Raw genomic sequence first — 17,720 nt, forward strand, 5'->3', positions numbered from 1 at the left:
TGCTATGTGCCACTTTCAAAATAGTCCTGCGGGTGGCTGTGATAGCACTTGTGAGGAGTGGAATCCAGTCCCTGTTGAGCAGATGGGTCCACCATCGAAAACCTGTCTGTCAATCTTGGAAGGGTAGTGTGACTTTATGGATCCTCTGTTCGATGCGCATGGTCCCATATACTTCAGAAATAAGGAATTCGCTTCTGAGTTCAGTTCACTTAAAATTCAGTTCGTTTGAGAGCAAAAACATAATAATTTTCATCAGGAATAATGGCGATATTGCGCTTACCTCTGGGAGAACGCACCACAGCAAATTCAGAAGGAGGCAATTCAGAGTGTGCGTGGCTGTGGAGGGCGAGGAATCCGAATGGCCGACCTCACTCAAGAGCTTCTGGTTGACAAGACGAAAACGTGAAAACAGCAAGAAAGCAGTTTGATTCCAGGCTGCGCAAGAAGACACGATAACAAAGATAAGGGTGAATTGTAATCTCTCGGATTGTTCTGACCACTCCATATTGGGAAAAAGCTCTGCCAATAACCGTTCTCATTCTGTCACAGCTCGCCGATGTCTTGGCAGGTGAGGGAGAATATATAATGTTCGGAAATTTCTCCAATGTAAAAAGATTCCTTCCATCCAACAGAGAGCCAAGCGTAAGCTCCATCTCCACAAATCCAATGAACCATTTGAAGTGAGATAGGCGTCAGAGTTCACTGAAGGAATGCGAAATATTGCATAACTTCTCGTTACTGGGTGTGCTCAGGCACAGCATACTCGTTGGGCTTAATGTGTTATCAAATTCACTTACCCCTATTTTTTTCCCCCAGAACCTCCGTGTGCTATAGATTTGTGTTGGTGCAGATGCTGGCTGCTCTAAAATTAGACTAGGGGCTGATCCTATTCAATTGTAAACGGGTGTGTATCCCTTCACACAGTTCGCCTTCCTGCACAGGCTACACTGTTTTGAATCTACTCCCTTATCTCCTAACTTGAAAATTCTAATATGCAATGTCCTTACATGTGTGTGCCAAATATAATTTTTAACTGTGTTTCCTGAGGAAGATGTTGAATAATGTTCAATGCTGGTCCGTTTGAGCCAGTGTCTGTATGTTCAGTACTCGAAAAATGGAAACACCTACATTCGTTATAATTCCCGTAATTCTCGCCTTACATGCGTTTCGACTGTTGGTCAATGTTAAACGAGCAATATTCAATTAAATCGCTCATTGCAATCACGATACACTTAATGTTGTCTTCTTGTCATCAATGTTGGGTGTAGTCCTGGTGTCCTGCAACCGGAATGTGCCCCCGATCTTGAGTTGTCTTCCTTCTTCAAGGGCTCTCACAATTCTATAAACATAAGTATGATGCCTTGCGGTATTATGTTAGTTCCTTATCAAATCAATAGTTTCTTCTCTTCCCCTCTAATACCCTCCTGACTTTTTGTGCAATTTGTCCAAAGATGTGCGGGTTAGGTTGATTGGTCATGCTGAAAATTGCCCTTCGTGTCCTGAGAGGGATTAGTGGGTAAATCTGTAGGGATATTGGGGTAGGGCCTGGGTGGGATTGTGGTCGGTGCAGACTCGATGGGCCGAATGGTCTCTTTCTGTACTGTAGGGTTTCTATGATTCTATGATTCTATGAATTATCCGACTTAACCTAATTGCTCATCTATAGGTTCAAATTACTCTACCATAGCCCTCAATCTGCGAAAATAGCCATTATTACCCCCGGTTGAGTCGGACTAGAAACCCACTGGGGTGATCTGCTGATACCTGCCATGTTGGATTTACTCATTGAGATAAGATTTTAACTGAGTCCAGTGTCGGCTCCACGTGCCGTGCTTCTCATCAATGAGGGCACATGTTTGTCCTGCCATGACCACATTATGAGGGCCTTCCCACTTGACCCAAAGCCCTTTACTGCCTGTCACAATCAACTTATCCCCTGGTGTAGATAACGTAGGAGTGTTCTCCTTTGCCAGTTTTATCCCGTCTCTGTGCTGCAGCCGAATATCCAACTGTCTATTAAGAAAATCTAAACCTTCAATTAAATCTCTCATGCATTGTATCACTGCACCTCTGTTGATTTCAAATACTCCTCCGTCTGTTGGAAGGGGTAGTTTTCCGTTGTAAAAATATTACAGTCAAATCCTGCGCCCAATTATTCTCTTCCTCTGAATGGCCTGAGCAAGACTGCTCTTCAATATCCTGTTGATCCGTTCTGATATTCCTGAGCTCTGGCGTGTTATGGTGTGTGCAATATTTGCTTTATTGCCAATATTTTACAGGTTTCTCTTAAAGCTTTCCCTCTAAAGTGGGTTCCCTGATCTGAATCTAACTGAAGATGCATTCCCGCCCTCGGCATGACCTCATTTGCTGTTCAAAGCCACTGTTTTGTTTATTGCATCTTTGCATGGGAATGCTTCTACCCACCAGGTAGATTGATCAATGATCAGCAGATAAAAAGTCTTTTCTTGCGCTCTGTGTAAGAGCCCTCTAAAATCTATCTGTCTATTTCCCCATCGTCCTTTAGGCCTTGGTTGATTGTCCATCTTAACCCTGAAGCGATGACCTGATTCCACCAGTGTGCACTGCAGGCACCTTTGACAATCTCGCCACCTCTCCTCATCATTGTACATGCGGTCCCTGCCTGTGTTCCTGATCCATGATATGCCTCCAATATGGTTTATTGTATTTCTTCTCGGTTTATTATTCCATCTTCCCTTCTCTACATACTATCTAGACTTCGCTGTCCTCCACGTTTTAGCAATCTTGTTACTCTTCCACTGATGCCCGTTTCTGTATCTGTTTCACATAAATGCCTGTGACTTCCCAGGCTTGAGCTACTGCCACATTTGTTACTTGACTTTCTTCCAATTTCTGTTCTAACAGATTTTGAGCTGCCTTATCTGCTCTGCTGTTTCCTTCTTGGGTCCTGGTGGGAATCCTCTGGGGGTCATGTCGTTTTCTTACTGCGGCTTCTAAGGGACTTTGAGCAGCATTAAGTAAACGCCTGATTAGTTGTTTATGCTGGATCTGTCCCCTGCTAGATGTTACACATTCCAATCTTCCCCAAGTTCTCATGTAGTCATAGACTACGCCAAAGGAGAATTTGTTGGCTGTGAACACATTTACTCGCTTTCATTTACGCCTTTCAAAAGCATTGGTTGAAGCTAACAACTCTGCTACCTGTGCTGAATTACTCCCTGGGATTTCTTCTCCTGCAATCACTGTCCCTTTGTCATTCACCACCTCTCATGCCGTCTGGGATTAATGACTGAAAAATGTTTTGGCTGGATCCACATACAGATCAATCGCTCCTTCCCCGGTGAGTTGGTCTTCTTCTAACCCTTCACTCGCTGCTTCTGTCACTTTCACTGTACCGTCATGCCCTGTTCCTTGCACAGTTAACTCTCCAGCGGGATTTTTTCTTACAACCCGGCTGAGCTCTGTCTGTTCGTCCAATGGCAAAAGATGCGCTTCCAATTTTCAACTTCTATCGCCAGATAAACCTTTTAATCTCCTTGCTTCTTAAAGTTGAACTCGGAAAAGTTTTGTGCTTCAATCTCTCCCCATACTACTCTCTCACCACTAGCTATTCCGACCTTAATCAGATCCTGCTAAGGTTCGGCAAGAACAGCAGAATCTTCCACAAAATTCCTGAACTGATTCAAATGCTTCAATTTTTGTCTTACCGCTTCCCGCTCAGAAACATTTGGACATAAAATATTACCTTCTTCCGGTCCTCTGGAATTCCTATTTTCCTTGCTGAATTCTACAACAAAAAAAACCTTTGAAACAGAAATCAAACCTTTCAATTTGATTCCAGGTAGTTAAGAGTCAACGAAATTCCTGGGGGTCTGGTGTGAGGTCAAGGCCATTCTAACTGATCACGGCTGACTTGCTCCAATTCAGTGAACGAGATTGGCTTATATAAAAATGGGCAATAGTTTTATGGTCATCGTTATACTTTTAATTCCAGGCTATAATTGAAATCAAACTCCTACATATGCCATTATGGGATCGAAACTGCGTCCTGGGTCTCTGGATCACATGTGCACTGACAACACCACTGCGCCACTGTCCCTTCATGCTGGTGTTATCCTCCAACGCGTTTAGCAAGGGATATTTTACATTCTAAAGGCATTTTGGCTCTGCCCAATTTGGTCATATTTTTGAACTTTCCAGTTATCGTATCATTTATTCCAGACTCGAGCATTTTCCCTATTCCTGACGGTTAATAGGTCTGTAATTTATTGCTTTCTCTCAACTTCCTTTCTGATAAATAGATTTTCATTTTCAACCACAGAATGGTTTAGCTCAGTTGGTTTGTGATGCAAAGCAACGCCAGAAATGCAATATCAATTCCTGTACTGGCTAACGTTACTTATAAAGGCCCACCATCTCATCCTTGCACTCTGTGTTAGGTGTCATGATCCTCAGGTTAAATCATCACCAGTCAGCACTCCAGCTCTCAGGGTAGACCAGCATATGGTCATCTGGGACCATGGCGACATTGACTTAAAATATATTTGATAGATGTCCACCAATACATCCGTCTTCCCCACAGCCACCTGTTTGAACACTGGAAATCTAGATAATCATTTGTGGGGGATTTTAAAACTGCTAGCCCCGTTAAATTCTCCAGCGCAGCATTTTTATGGATATTAATTTCCGTCAGTTTCTCAATCCTATTTGTCCCTTGGGTCACTGTTATTTCTGTTACATTTCTTGGATCTTCCGTTCTGAAGACAGACACAAATTGATTCTATGCCATTTCACAGGTTCCAATGTAACTTATCTGTCTCTGCCAATAATGAAGAAACGTTAGCCCTTGCTCATATTTTCCTTCTCATATCTATTGAAGCTTTTGCAGTGTATAGTTGTGTTTAGCACCAGTTCATTTTCAAATTCCATTCTCACTTTCTTGATCAGTTTGTTTGTGCTGTTTTGTTGTGTTCATTAACACTGTTGGGAGGCTGATTTTATGAAGTTGGAATTTGATGTTGGTAAAGATGTAAAAATTTGAAAACAATCTAGAGCGGAAAGACATTGCGTGGTCCGTGAAAAAAGCTGGGGTTTTGTTTCTGTGTTTGGAGTTAAAATGCGAAGGACATACAGAGTCCAAGCTGAAACATTTGTTTCAAAAGATCAAACAGTAGTCTTGGAAGACAAACTGTTTTTTTAAATTTAGCCCAATCAATTCAAAGCAGGCACTCATCTATCAAGAGCCTGTCAATTTTAAATGGATGATGTTGACAACATCAGACAAATCCTATTTTTGGAAAAACCATATGTCACCACAGGTATTAAAGGGAGTGCAGGAGGAAAAACAGGGGAGCAACAGAAGAACTGCCACCTCTCAAGCCTTGCGAGGGAGATAGCGGCTCTAAACTGTTCCAGCTTCACATATCTCAAAAGGGATATGTGAAGTGGTTAGCACTGCTGCTTCACAGCTCCAGGAACCTGGGTTCGATTCCCGGCTTGGGTCACTGCCTGTGTGGAGTTTGCACATTCTCCTCGTGTCTGCGTGTGTTTCCTCTGGGTGCTCCGGTTTCCTCCCACAGTCCAAAGATGTGCGGGTTCGGTTGATTGGCCATGCTAAAACTGCCCCTTCGTCTCCTGAGATGCGTAGGTTAGAGGGATTAGCGGCTAAATGTGTAGGGATAAGGGGGTAGGGCCTGGGTGGGATTGTGGTCGGTGCAGACCCGATGGGCCAAATGGCCTCTTTCTGCATTGTAGGGTTTCTATGATGAGAACACACAATCTAACTAGAAAAATGTACCAAATCAGTGGGAAGTTACAGACAGTAGAATCAACAGAGGAACCCCAAATGATTCCGAAACCCACAAACCTGGTTGTAATTTTGAGATTGACTGAATTCTATTATTATGTTTTTTGTTGATGAATAAGTATTGTATGTATCTGAACAACATTCCATTCGAATCTTATTTTATTCGGTATGTTACTTGTTTGCTTCAGTTTCCCTGTTCGACAAATAAATAAATTGTTAAATGTTTATTTTAAAGTGAGTGTCAGGCATTTCTTTTCGTTAACCACCAAACGTTACTGAAGAAAAAATCATACAATCCCACACACCTTTAACAGATTACGAGGTGAGGTAATATACTTTGGGAGATTCAGCATTATATCTAAAAAGGGGGTCAACCTCCACATTGCAACACTAGTCTTGTTCTGTTTTTGGACAATTGTAAACCCCAAGATATAGGTAGTTGGGATGTTTTGGAGTGGTGTTGGTTGGGGGGGTTCACGATGGTTATGCTATTAAATGTCAAAATATTAACATTTTGCATTAATTTGTCTGCCACATAGTATTGTCTCACTCTTTGTTTGAGGGGCAGTTTCCCTGAAGTTGGTGGAATGCCGAACTGTGAGTTGCACTCACAACTGCACCAGCGGTCGTTGTGCAATGGATGCCAGAAGACTATGAGCAGGTGCTGCATTTCAGACTATGGATTCCATCCAGAGCAATGTGGCTGCGCCTTCTGCCTAAGGCAACTCAGCCAAGGCATCTTCAGGGAGAACAAGGACAAGCCTTACTGCAATGCTTGCTTTAACAAACTTTTCTTTTTAGAATAGACGTGAGCTGATGAAGCATCGCCAACTCATGCACCACGCAGCCAATGGTCATTGATCCTGCAAATTGACAAAACTTTTGAAAGCAAATTATCAAGGAACATGAATACAAACTAAACCATTCATCATGCTTAGGTACAATTGCCTGCTTCACTGACATTTTATTGCTTAAGTGACATTTATTCATAAAATATAGAAACAGGAGAATGCATCCGGTCCATCGGGTTATCCGCCATTCATGACTAATCTTTGCTGATAATTCTCAATTCCAGTTTCCCCACATTATATCAGAAATTTTCTGTCCCTCACTGGTTAAATTCTGCCTATCTCAGCCTTGAAGGTACTTAAATACCGTTCCCCAACATCTCTCCGTGGTAAAGAAATCTACAGATTCACGATCCTCTGAGATAATAGTTTCCATGATGTGGAGATGCTGGCGTTGGACTGGGGTAAACACAGTAAGAAGTCTCACAACACCAGGTTAAAGTCCAACAGATTTATTTGGTAGCAAAAGCCACTAGCTTTCGGAGCGCTGCTCCTTCATCAGGTGAGTGGGATTTCAGTTCACAAACAGAGCAGACAAAGACACAAACTCAATTTACAAAATAATGGCTGGAATGCGAGTCCCCACAGGCAATCAAGTATAAAAGGTACAGACAATGTGCGTGGAGAGAGGGTTAAGCACAGGTTGAAGAGATGTGTACTGTCTCCAGCCAGGACAGTTCGTGAGATTTTGCAAGCCCAGGAAATTCGTGGGGGTTACAGATAGTGTGCCATGAACCCAAGATCCCGGTTGAGGCCGTCCTCATGTCTGCGGAACTTGGCTATCAGTCTCTGCTCAGCGACTCTGCGCTGTCGTGTGTTGTTAAGGCCGTTATGGAGAATGCCTACCCGAAGATCAGAGGCCGGATGCCCGTGACCGCTGAAGCGTTCTCCAACAGGAAGAGAACACTCTTGCCTGGTGATTCTCGAGCGGTGTTCATTCATCCGTTGTCGTAGCGTCTGCATGGTCTCTCCAATACGCTGCAGGAAAGGATGTCCCGAGGTATGGTAGTATAAATCATAGTTTTGCAGCCTTTGCGGAATTGGGAACACTTAATTATAATGGCAGACAGTGAAAAGAAAACACTAATTGGCCTCTGGTTGTGGTGCAGAATGGATTATAAGGCATCTATTTCTCTCAGCTTGCTATTGCAGTCAGTGGAACTCAACATGAGGAAGTGCTTATAATGCTTATAATACATCTTTAATGTATTCCTGTATCCGATATTCAATTATCACTTTCCGAACTCCATTCTGTCCGACACTGCTGTGTAAGTTCATCCTGTACATTACTTTAGTCCATCTGGATATGTCAGTGTGGTTCGCAGTTCCATTTGTATTTGTCCGATTTGTTTCCATCTGTTGTCAGAATATTAAAGAGAAATATTATAAATGTTCCAACATTTTCTGCCCTGACGCCAACTGCCAGAGATGAATTTCGACCTCATGCTCTTACTTCCTACCATTAATAGTACGAATTACCCTGGGCTGTTAGTTTGAAATTGCAAGTATTAGCTGGAAAAGTCTGACAAAGAAACACATTACTGCCCAGGAGATGGTTCCCTACAGGGCTTTGCTGGTGAGTAAAGCTCCAGTATTCGGCTTTATTAACACACACAGATATATATTGTGGATAGGGCAAGAATTCTGAAATAAAGCAGAACGTGTTGGAGACAGGCAACAGGTCACGTGGCACATGGTGCTCAGGAGAGCAAGGCAGTAGGGTCACCAAGCATACCAGAACAACGGGCGTCAACATGGTGAGGTAACAACATAGGACCGCATGCATGCTAAGCTGGTTATATAATCAGAAAAGAGAGAATTGCCTGTTGTACTTCTGAAATGCCACAGATCTGAAAGCTTATCCCTGCTTCTCTTTCCACATAGGCTGCCTGACTTGATTTCCAGCATTTCTGCACTGCGCTCCCTGTTCAGGAAGAATCTCCGGGTGTGCTGCCTCGTTCAATATTCCCCTCGAATCCGTGCTTAAAACTCATAATGCACCCCCACACTCGCAACTGCCATTCGTCTGCCCGATTTAATTTGATGTACCCACCTCAGTCAATTCTTCTTCCTCTGGGGGAGAATATTTGATTTGTTTTTGATTTTTATCCCTTCATTTCCTCATTCCCATTAAAACGCGCCGTTTAAAGTGCACCCCCACAACTGTGTTAAATAGTTACAGATTTAAACGTTTTTTTTGGGTCACTGTAACCTTCTTCTTTTCCCTCTCCTTCTTGCAGCAAACATTATGACCATCGTGACCCTCTCCAGAGGAAACTGCGGTCTCCCCAAATGTATCTCTGTTTACATGGTGGTTCTGGCTGTAGCGGATCAACTGGGCAAGATCTTTAATGTATTCCTGGATCCGATGTTCAATTATCACTCCATTCTGTCCAACACTGCTGCGTAAGTTCATCCTGTACATTACTTTAGTCTATCTGGATATGTCAGTGTGGTTCACAGTTCCATTTATATTTTACCGATTTGTTTCCATCTGTTGTCAGAACTTTAAAGAGAAATATTGCACGAAGAGAACTGCAACTACAATTATAGTAACGGCCTCCGCCTTGAACTATTTAAAAGCTGTTCCAATGCTCTTTTCATTAAAAACTGAACGATAAATTGACAATGCGCCCTGGGGATGCGGGAAGATGCAGGCCGAGTATAAATTGCCCGCATGGTCTGCGTACATTGGATGGAGTCGAGCTCAGTTGTGCTGCTGCCGCTTAATCTCATGACGCTGTTTAATTCTTTGACTGTCAGACATATTTTGTTTGCCAATCGAGCGCGCAGAGGCCACCTGGATAAGGGCAGTGAGGGGCAGAGTGATCCAAGTGAAGAGCCGAAGGAAATCCATCGCTTTACTCTTCACGGGATCAGGCAGCTTCATACTTTTGTGGTTAACAGCAGAACTTATTCTTTTGCGGCCACCAGAAATTCGAACAGCGTTTACCATGAAGGAGATTACTCCAACCTTGCGTTTATCATCACTGAGACTGGGTATTTGCAGATGCACTTGCGTTCCTGTACAAACACCGGTAATTAAGGACAGACCCAGATGAAATTCAGAGAACTAAGGAATGTGCTGAAACCTCCTTGGGCACATGTTCCCGAATTGGTGAAAGATAAGAATTTCAGTCAAACCAATGATTTCTCTCCTCACTGAAGCATCTTTTTTTTTCTGTATATGAATGTTCCCCTTATTAGAATATCACAACGGGAGATGTTGATCAACGATAAGCACGATGTTGAATAAAAGTTGCTGAAAGCAAACATTTGCAGTGATGGCCAAAACACAACACCAACAGAGATCATGTGGTGCCACTTTAGAAGGTACATGAGAACGTATCAATTGCGAGAGTGTAGTCAATGCTTATTCTAACCATCTGCCTATTCATGGGATACGGTAGCTTCCCGCACAAAGCTTGTTCGAATAACGAATCATTATGAGAATTGTGTGTGGAAGGAATTCTGTCCGAAACGTTTTCTCATGCAATGGAGAGATAAAAATCAGCATCAAATGGAGCCCAGATGTTTGTTTGATCGATGCATGTGAGACTATCACATTGAAGAGAGTGCTAAGAACAGACTTGGTATTGTCGGAAGAGAAACCTATTTATGGAAAATACTCAGCGATGCAGCACTCCAGCGAGGGATGCGCAACCAGCATGATAATATATGGTGGCCGAATATTGTAGAGGTTGAGGAAAATAAAAAGGCATGTGGCACACCTCCATTCATTAGCCGAGATATAGAATGTAAGAGCAGGGAGCTTACGATGGAGCTGCATATCTCAGAAATCAAGGCACAGCTCGTGCACTGTGTGCATTTCTCGTCATCACGCCATATGAAGGTTGTTCTTGCACTAGAGAGGGTGCAGAGGAGATTTACGATGTTGCCTGGTGGGGAATTTTCATTATGGAGCGTGGCTGGTTAGGCTGGGTTGTTTTCCCTCGAGCAGTGAAGGTTATAGTTGCGAATGGGTTAGGGGTGGGGAACATGATCGAGCTGTACAAATTATGAGGGGTATTGGAAGGCACTTTTCGTCTTAATAAAAGCGTCAATTACCAGAGGACATAGATTCATGGGTTTAAATTTAAGACTGGGGCAGGAGATTTCGATGCAATTTGAGGAAAAATCGTTTTCACCCAAATGATGCTGGGATGATGGAAATCACAGCAGAAGTTGCTGTCGGAGTGGGGAACCTCACGATAGAAAAAAATGCGTTTAGAAGAGCACTTGAAACGCCATAACATATAAGGCTACGGACCAAGATTTGGGGCATTGGGTTTGAAAAGATAGCTGACTGATGGCCACCGCAATTATGGTGGGCCGAAGGGCCTATTTTGTGCTGTATCACTCGACGAGATCTGCGGTTTGAGACTGCGGAAACAGCACCAACTACCAAAGTACTTCATGCTTCAGAATGTCGCCACCAGAGCTAATATACTGGTGACAAATATTAATGGCCACATAAACCTGGGACAGTGGTTGGAAAATGCCAAAGGAGTGTTGCCACCAGGTGGGCATGGAAGACTGCTAATAACGGTGCTGGGATAATGATCCAGAATCCTCGAATAACACTCCATTAACATTAGTTCGAATCCCAGCATGGTACCGGGAACTTTAAATTCAATTAATTATTCAATGTACAATTGTCAAAGCCCTAAAAATAAACGTACACAATATAAAACAAAAAAGTACATTGACCGTCGAGTCGTTTCTGGCATTCAAAATGACCATGTTTATTCTTTTGACTCAATTCCATCTTTCCAGATGCAAAGAAGAGGAATAAAGAAAAGAGGAAATGTTAAACATAAAAAAACAAACGAGAAAATGAAGGCAGAGGTTATGGCACAATATTTGTTTTAGAACCAGTATTGCCTGTCGAATGCTGCTTAGTTTTGTTCCTTGACTTTGTCCTCACCTTCCCTGGAATACTGTGGCAGTTTCCGCTTGTTCCCACAGAGCTGGAACAAACTGTTTCACTTTTCTAAAACCTTTCATCGTAAAGAAACGTCTGTCTCCCCACCACCCCTCAGCCCCACCCCAGCTGCCGCCCTGCCCACGAAAGTGAGATGTCCTTTCTTCCAATGCAGGTATTCACTTGAAAATGGCAATACGAGTAATCTGGACATCAGTACATTTGATGTCGTGTTCGCTAATTTTCTACCCAACTCCCTATATTCCGAGATCTGGATTTCATCTGTTGCTCTTATCCCTTTCCGTTGTCAAAAGTAGAACACATTGGTCGAATAAGTGTATCTGCATTCTGGAAAGTTACTTCTGTAGTATCAGATGGTTAAATTTGAATTCGAGAACAAAAATCCTGAATTAAATGTATAATAGAAGCCATGAAGCCCTTGACAGTTGCCATAAAGCACATTTGTTTCACTACTGTCCTCGAGGCAGGGAAAGCTCCACGTCAATGTGTCTGACTCTTAATTGTCATCTGAGATGGTCTAACAAGCCACTCAAGGGCAATTAGGGTTTGCCAATAATCCTGGCCCAGCCAGCAAGGCCCATATCACATGAACGAATAATGAAAAATACAATGCAGCTCCCTTTTCCCGTCAACATCATCTCCCCCACCCTCAACGCCCATCCCTGACTCCCCCCCCTCCCCCCGCACCCCCCCCCCTCCCCGCCCACCCCACCTTCCACCTGATGCAGCACAGGTTTTCAATATTGGCTTTCAGTTCAGCATTTGGTGTGACAGACATTTGCTGTCTCTGTAGTTGTCTTGGGCACACCCACATCCGCCAAATCCACCTTTGTATGCTGTCTTCCCTATGACGTTCTCTGTCATTCGCATTGTTTTCCAAATAAATTATTAACTATTGTCTGAATTAAAGTTTCAACAATGTTGTCAATCCTTTTGTGCACGTGTTCTTTGTATTTCAAGTAATGTTATACTTATCCCGGATGCAACTCCCCAACACAAACGTAGAAAATAGACATTAACTTCTCACCTATCTACTTACTTGTGCTGCTGCGAATCAAATTCTCTTTGGAAGGTGGCCTCTGAACCCTGATCCGAGCGACTGTCTTTAATCCGCAGTACTGCTTTTACGCTCGCCTACCATCCCGGGCATGAACTCCAGCTGTCTCCAGTACTCTTTTGTGCCCACTCCTTCCAACCTCTCATCCAGTCTCAGAAAAGCACCATACATCCTTCCAGCAATATGATTCTAAAATTGGTCAAGATAAAGTTTTTTTTGAATGAAGTTTTTTTATTCGTGCCACAAGTATGCTCACATTAACCCTGCTGTGAAGTTACTGTGAATATCAACTAGTTATCATATTGCAGTGCTTTTTTGGGTACACTGAAGGCGAATTTAGAATGGTCAATGAAGTCAACCAGAACGTTTTCCGGATTGTGGGAGGAATGCGAATCACCCAGAGGAAACCAAGGCAATGCGGCAAGGACTTGCAGACTCCGCACAGATAGTGACCCCAGCGAGGAGTTGAACCCGGGTCCCTGGCACTGCCATGGACTTTGCCGTGGTGCCGCATGTCAAACCTTATAGTATCATCACTAAGCCCAGACAATGGTGGCAAGTCTTCCTTCTTGGTGCAACACAATTCCCTTGCGAGAGGAAAGCCTATCACCTGCCTTCCTAATTGCTTGCTATACGTTTAACTGATATATAATATATGTGACAGAGGGCTTTGGTTTCAAAGTGGCATTGGAAGGGTCTTGTTATATTGTTGAAGCACATCTTGTACATAGTACTGTTATCGCTGACTTCGCATGTGCTATTCACAGGAGACTCAGAGCAGGTGACGATCATTTATTCAAGCATATGCAACGAGTTCAGCCAGCAGCTCATCCACACTTTGGTGTTTACAGAGAAATTGCATGTTTTTATACAATTTTTCACACGTATATAGACGTTGTTTAAATATATATTTGCCAATGAACAGGCACATTTTATAATAGCATTTGCACTTACACCCTCTGCGGAAGCTCCCATTATATCTTGGTATTATTCCTGCCCCGAAATCTGTCTGGTAAGATGACAATTGCTCTTGGTGCCTGACTCCAGGACTCTGTTGTCACTGAAGGGGTCGGCGACTGCAATCATTACGTGGTGTCAGGCACAGCTGGAGATTTTGCTGACGTGTCGAAGTTTTACAAATTCCAACTGCTGTTAGATGTGCTGTTCTATGTGGTAAAGGAAAGACCTGGACATTTTCTACGTCATTAGTGCTGTAGGATTATTGTACGAGATGCTACGTGCTCAGCTTTTTCTGGAGCAGTAATATTTTCTACCAGAGGGGGAGTTTTGCTCAGACACATGGGTTTGGCAGTACATAATTCTTTCAGCGATTGTTTGACAGCAGGCAGAGCGATTCGAAATGGCTGAAGACTGAAATCTATGATGCTGGGATCCTCAAAAGGAGGTTGAGTTGAATACTGTTGCATCTGGCTGAAGGGATATATTCATCTTCTGCACGGTCGTGCTGTTTTAGACTATCACTGAGGGCGGGGATACATTTGGAGGCTCCTCAACCAGTTGGTTGCTTAACTGTCGATCAGCTTGCTTACTGGATAGGTGCGTTTTCATATAGAAGCACCAGATGCAGGGAATGTAAAGACTTCACACAAAAGCGCTCACGCAAGGGAAACAGATAAAGTGGAGAGAATTCATACTGTGATGCCAATGAGAGAGAAACAACTGTGGACTACGTAAAAACGCGTGAGCGGGAGAGCGGAAGAGACACTCAACAACGTAAAAGTTTCACCACTCTCTCTCAATTCTACCATAGCAAATTTCCTCTCAGGGCTGTCTTGGCAGTGAAGAAGGTAATCTAGAATTGCAACTGGATCTTGATGAATTGGGCAGTTAGCTGACGAATGGAAGATGGAGTTTAATTTAGATTAATGCGAGGTGATGCATTTTTGTAGATTGAACCAGGGCAGGACTTAGTTAGTGGTAGGGCGTTGGGGAGAGTTACAGATCAGAGATCTAGGGGTACATCTTCATAGCTCCTTGAGAGTGAAGTCACAGGTGGACAGATTGGTGAAGAAGGCATTCAGCATGCTTGGTTTCATTGGTCAGAGCATTGAATACAGGAATTGGGACGTCTTATTGAAGTTGTACAAGACATTGGTAAGGCCACACTTGAAATCCTGTGTAAAGGTCTGTTCACCCTATTATCGAAAAAAAATATTAAACTAGAAAGGGTGCAGAAAAGACTTACCAGGATGCAACCGGGACTTGATGATTTGAGTTATGAGGAGAGACTGGATAGACGTTTTTCTCTGGAGCATAGGAGGCTTTGGGGTGATCTTATAGAGGCCTGTAAAATAATGAAGGGCACAGATCAGCGAGATAGTCAATATCTTTTCCCAAATGTAGAGGAGTCTAAAACTAGAAGGCATCGGTTTAAGGTGATAGGGAAGAGATACGAAAGGGTCCAGAGGGGCAATTTTTCACACAGAGGGTGGTGAATGTCTGGAACAAGCTGCCAGAGATATTTTGCCTTTTAAAAAGCATTTAGAAAGTTAAATGGGTAAGGTGGTTATGGAGGGATATGACCCCAACGCGGGCAATTGTGACTAGCTTGAAAGTTAATAAAAGGGGTGGCATGCACAAGTTGGTCCGAAGGGCCTGTTTCCATGCTGTAAACCTCTATGACCGTATAATATTTTAAATGTGTCTCCGTCATTCACTGAACAACGTTCTTTCGTGCATTTCACTTTGCTCTGTTAATTCAGTAAGGACGCAGCTTTAGTTTTAATTTTAAGTTTATTTATTGGTGTCACAAGTAGGCTCACTTTAACACTGCAATTAAGTTACTGTGAAAATTCCCTAGTCGCGACACTCCAGCGCCTATTCGGGTACACTAAAGGAGAATTTAGTATGTCCAATGCACCGAACAATCATGCCGTTCAGATTTCTGGAGGAAACCAGAGTTCACTGAGGAAACTCATACAGACACAGGTGGAATATGCAGATTCCACACGGACAGTGACACAAGCCAGGAATTAAACGCGGGTCCATGGCACTCTGAGAAAGCAATGCTAACCACTGTGCCACGGAAGCCCATTTTTACCTGTTGGTAACTGACAATCTGCAATTAAATTGTACCACAAAATTGCCAGAAGCAAAATAGATCATTGGAACTGTTAATCAGCAGTTTAACCTTTAACTCACGTTAACACTTTCAGAGCTCTTAAGTCAGTGCTGTGCCAAAAGTCTTCTGCTTGTATTCATTCTTTTACACTGAATGTTTGTGTTCAATCCAAAATAAAGTTTGGTATGAATTATTCGGCAAACGTGCTGTTCCCCATTTAATTTAATTTATATATGCCACGGATTATCACTGCTTATTGCATTCTATATGTTGTTTTCAGCCAGGCTAGGAAAACTTATAGTGTCAAAAGCATTCAAATGTGGCATCAATTGAATTACAACGACATGGGCTTTTCTTTTGAAGCAACACCTTTGTGACGGTGGCATGCGGACGTCTAAACTGTAATGGTGATGATGGGAATGTTAGGAAATCGGAGATGAATTGCGAAAGAAATATCTGTGATTAAGGGTGACTCTCATCTGCATATTGATTCGGAGAGTGACATTTGTCACAGTGGAGTAGAGGAGGAATTTCTGGAGTATTTATGGGATGGACTTGGGGACCAATGCATGAAGGGACAGACAAGGGAGCTGGAGATCGTAGACTGTGTATTGTGCCATAAGAAAGGAATATTTAACAATATAATTGTGAAAGAACCATGGGAAATGAGTGACCATAATATGATAGAATTCTTTGTCAACTTGATTAGTGGGCGGTTGATCCTGAGCCCTGGGTCCTGAATCTCAATAAATGTAATTATGATGGTATGAGGCATGAGTTGACGATGATGGAATGAGAAACATGACTGAAAGGAGGGACAGTTTACAGGAAATTGCAGGCATTTAAGAATCGAATCGCTCAACTCCGAAAGTTGCTTGTTCCTCTTTGGTGCAAGAGTGGATAGGGAACTGTGGCCTATGCACGGCTTACGAAGGGAATTAGATGTATTACGAGATTCAAATAAGAAGCATACACATTGCAAAGGAAAAACAATAGACATGAGGAATTGGGAGCAGTTAAAATTCAGCAAAGGTGGACCAAGGGATTGAATAAGTAAGGGGGAAATAGATTATGAAAGTGAATTAGCGGGGAACACCAAAAACTGACTGTAAATATTTCTACAGGTATGTGAGGAGAAAAAGATTGAGGAAAACGAAAGTAGTTCGGTTATAGGGGAAATTCAGAACGGGAATAAATAATTGGCTGAGGAACAGAATTCGTACTTTGTATCTGACTTCACAAAGGATGACTTGGATAACATACCGGAAGTTCTGTTGAAACATGTTTTACTGAGGAGCTGAAGGAAATCGGTATTAAAAGAGAAATGGTTTTAGGGAAATTAACGTGATTGAATGCAAACAAGTCAACAGGGCCTGATATTCTCCATCGTACAATACTTAAGAAAGTGACCCTGAAAATTGTAGATGAATTGGTGGTCTGTTTCCAATTTTGTTAGACTCTGGAATGGTTCCGACAGTTTGGAGGGTAGCTAATGTACGTCTGCTATTCAGAAAGATAGATGGAGAGAAGACAATGATCTATAGGCCAGCCAGCCCCACAGAGGTAGTAGGATGGGTATAGTTTTTGGAAAGCCAATGAGATATTAAGATTGTGCTCAGTTGCAGAAGGTCTGCCAAGTCGGATTCCATGCTCTATGTAACCCTTGTAACGGGAATTGTGAAGCGTTGTTATAACTTTTGTCCTCCACTTGAATGGGTCAGCGCAGTGCATCAAAGTCTAACGATTCTGCTTTGATGCTTTCATTACTGTTTCCATCCTGTTTTCTCAAGAGCTGTTCTGATGGTCATCCGCGCTCTTCAGTGCATCACATGCATCCCTATCAGCTCGAAACAAAAACGGACTAATCCAATGTTTCAGCATAATCAGCAGGCAGAGATGGTATTGTAAGATATTCATCGAAATGTCTTTGGTGGCCATTCTTTAACGACAGGTGTCATAATGAGTGGTTAGTTTTAGTTTATTGTCTATATTGGTTGTCTTAC

Source organism: Mustelus asterias, chromosome 16 (genome assembly GCF_964213995.1).
Source record: "Mustelus asterias chromosome 16, sMusAst1.hap1.1, whole genome shotgun sequence".
Classification (NCBI taxonomy): Eukaryota; Metazoa; Chordata; class Chondrichthyes; order Carcharhiniformes; family Triakidae; genus Mustelus; species Mustelus asterias.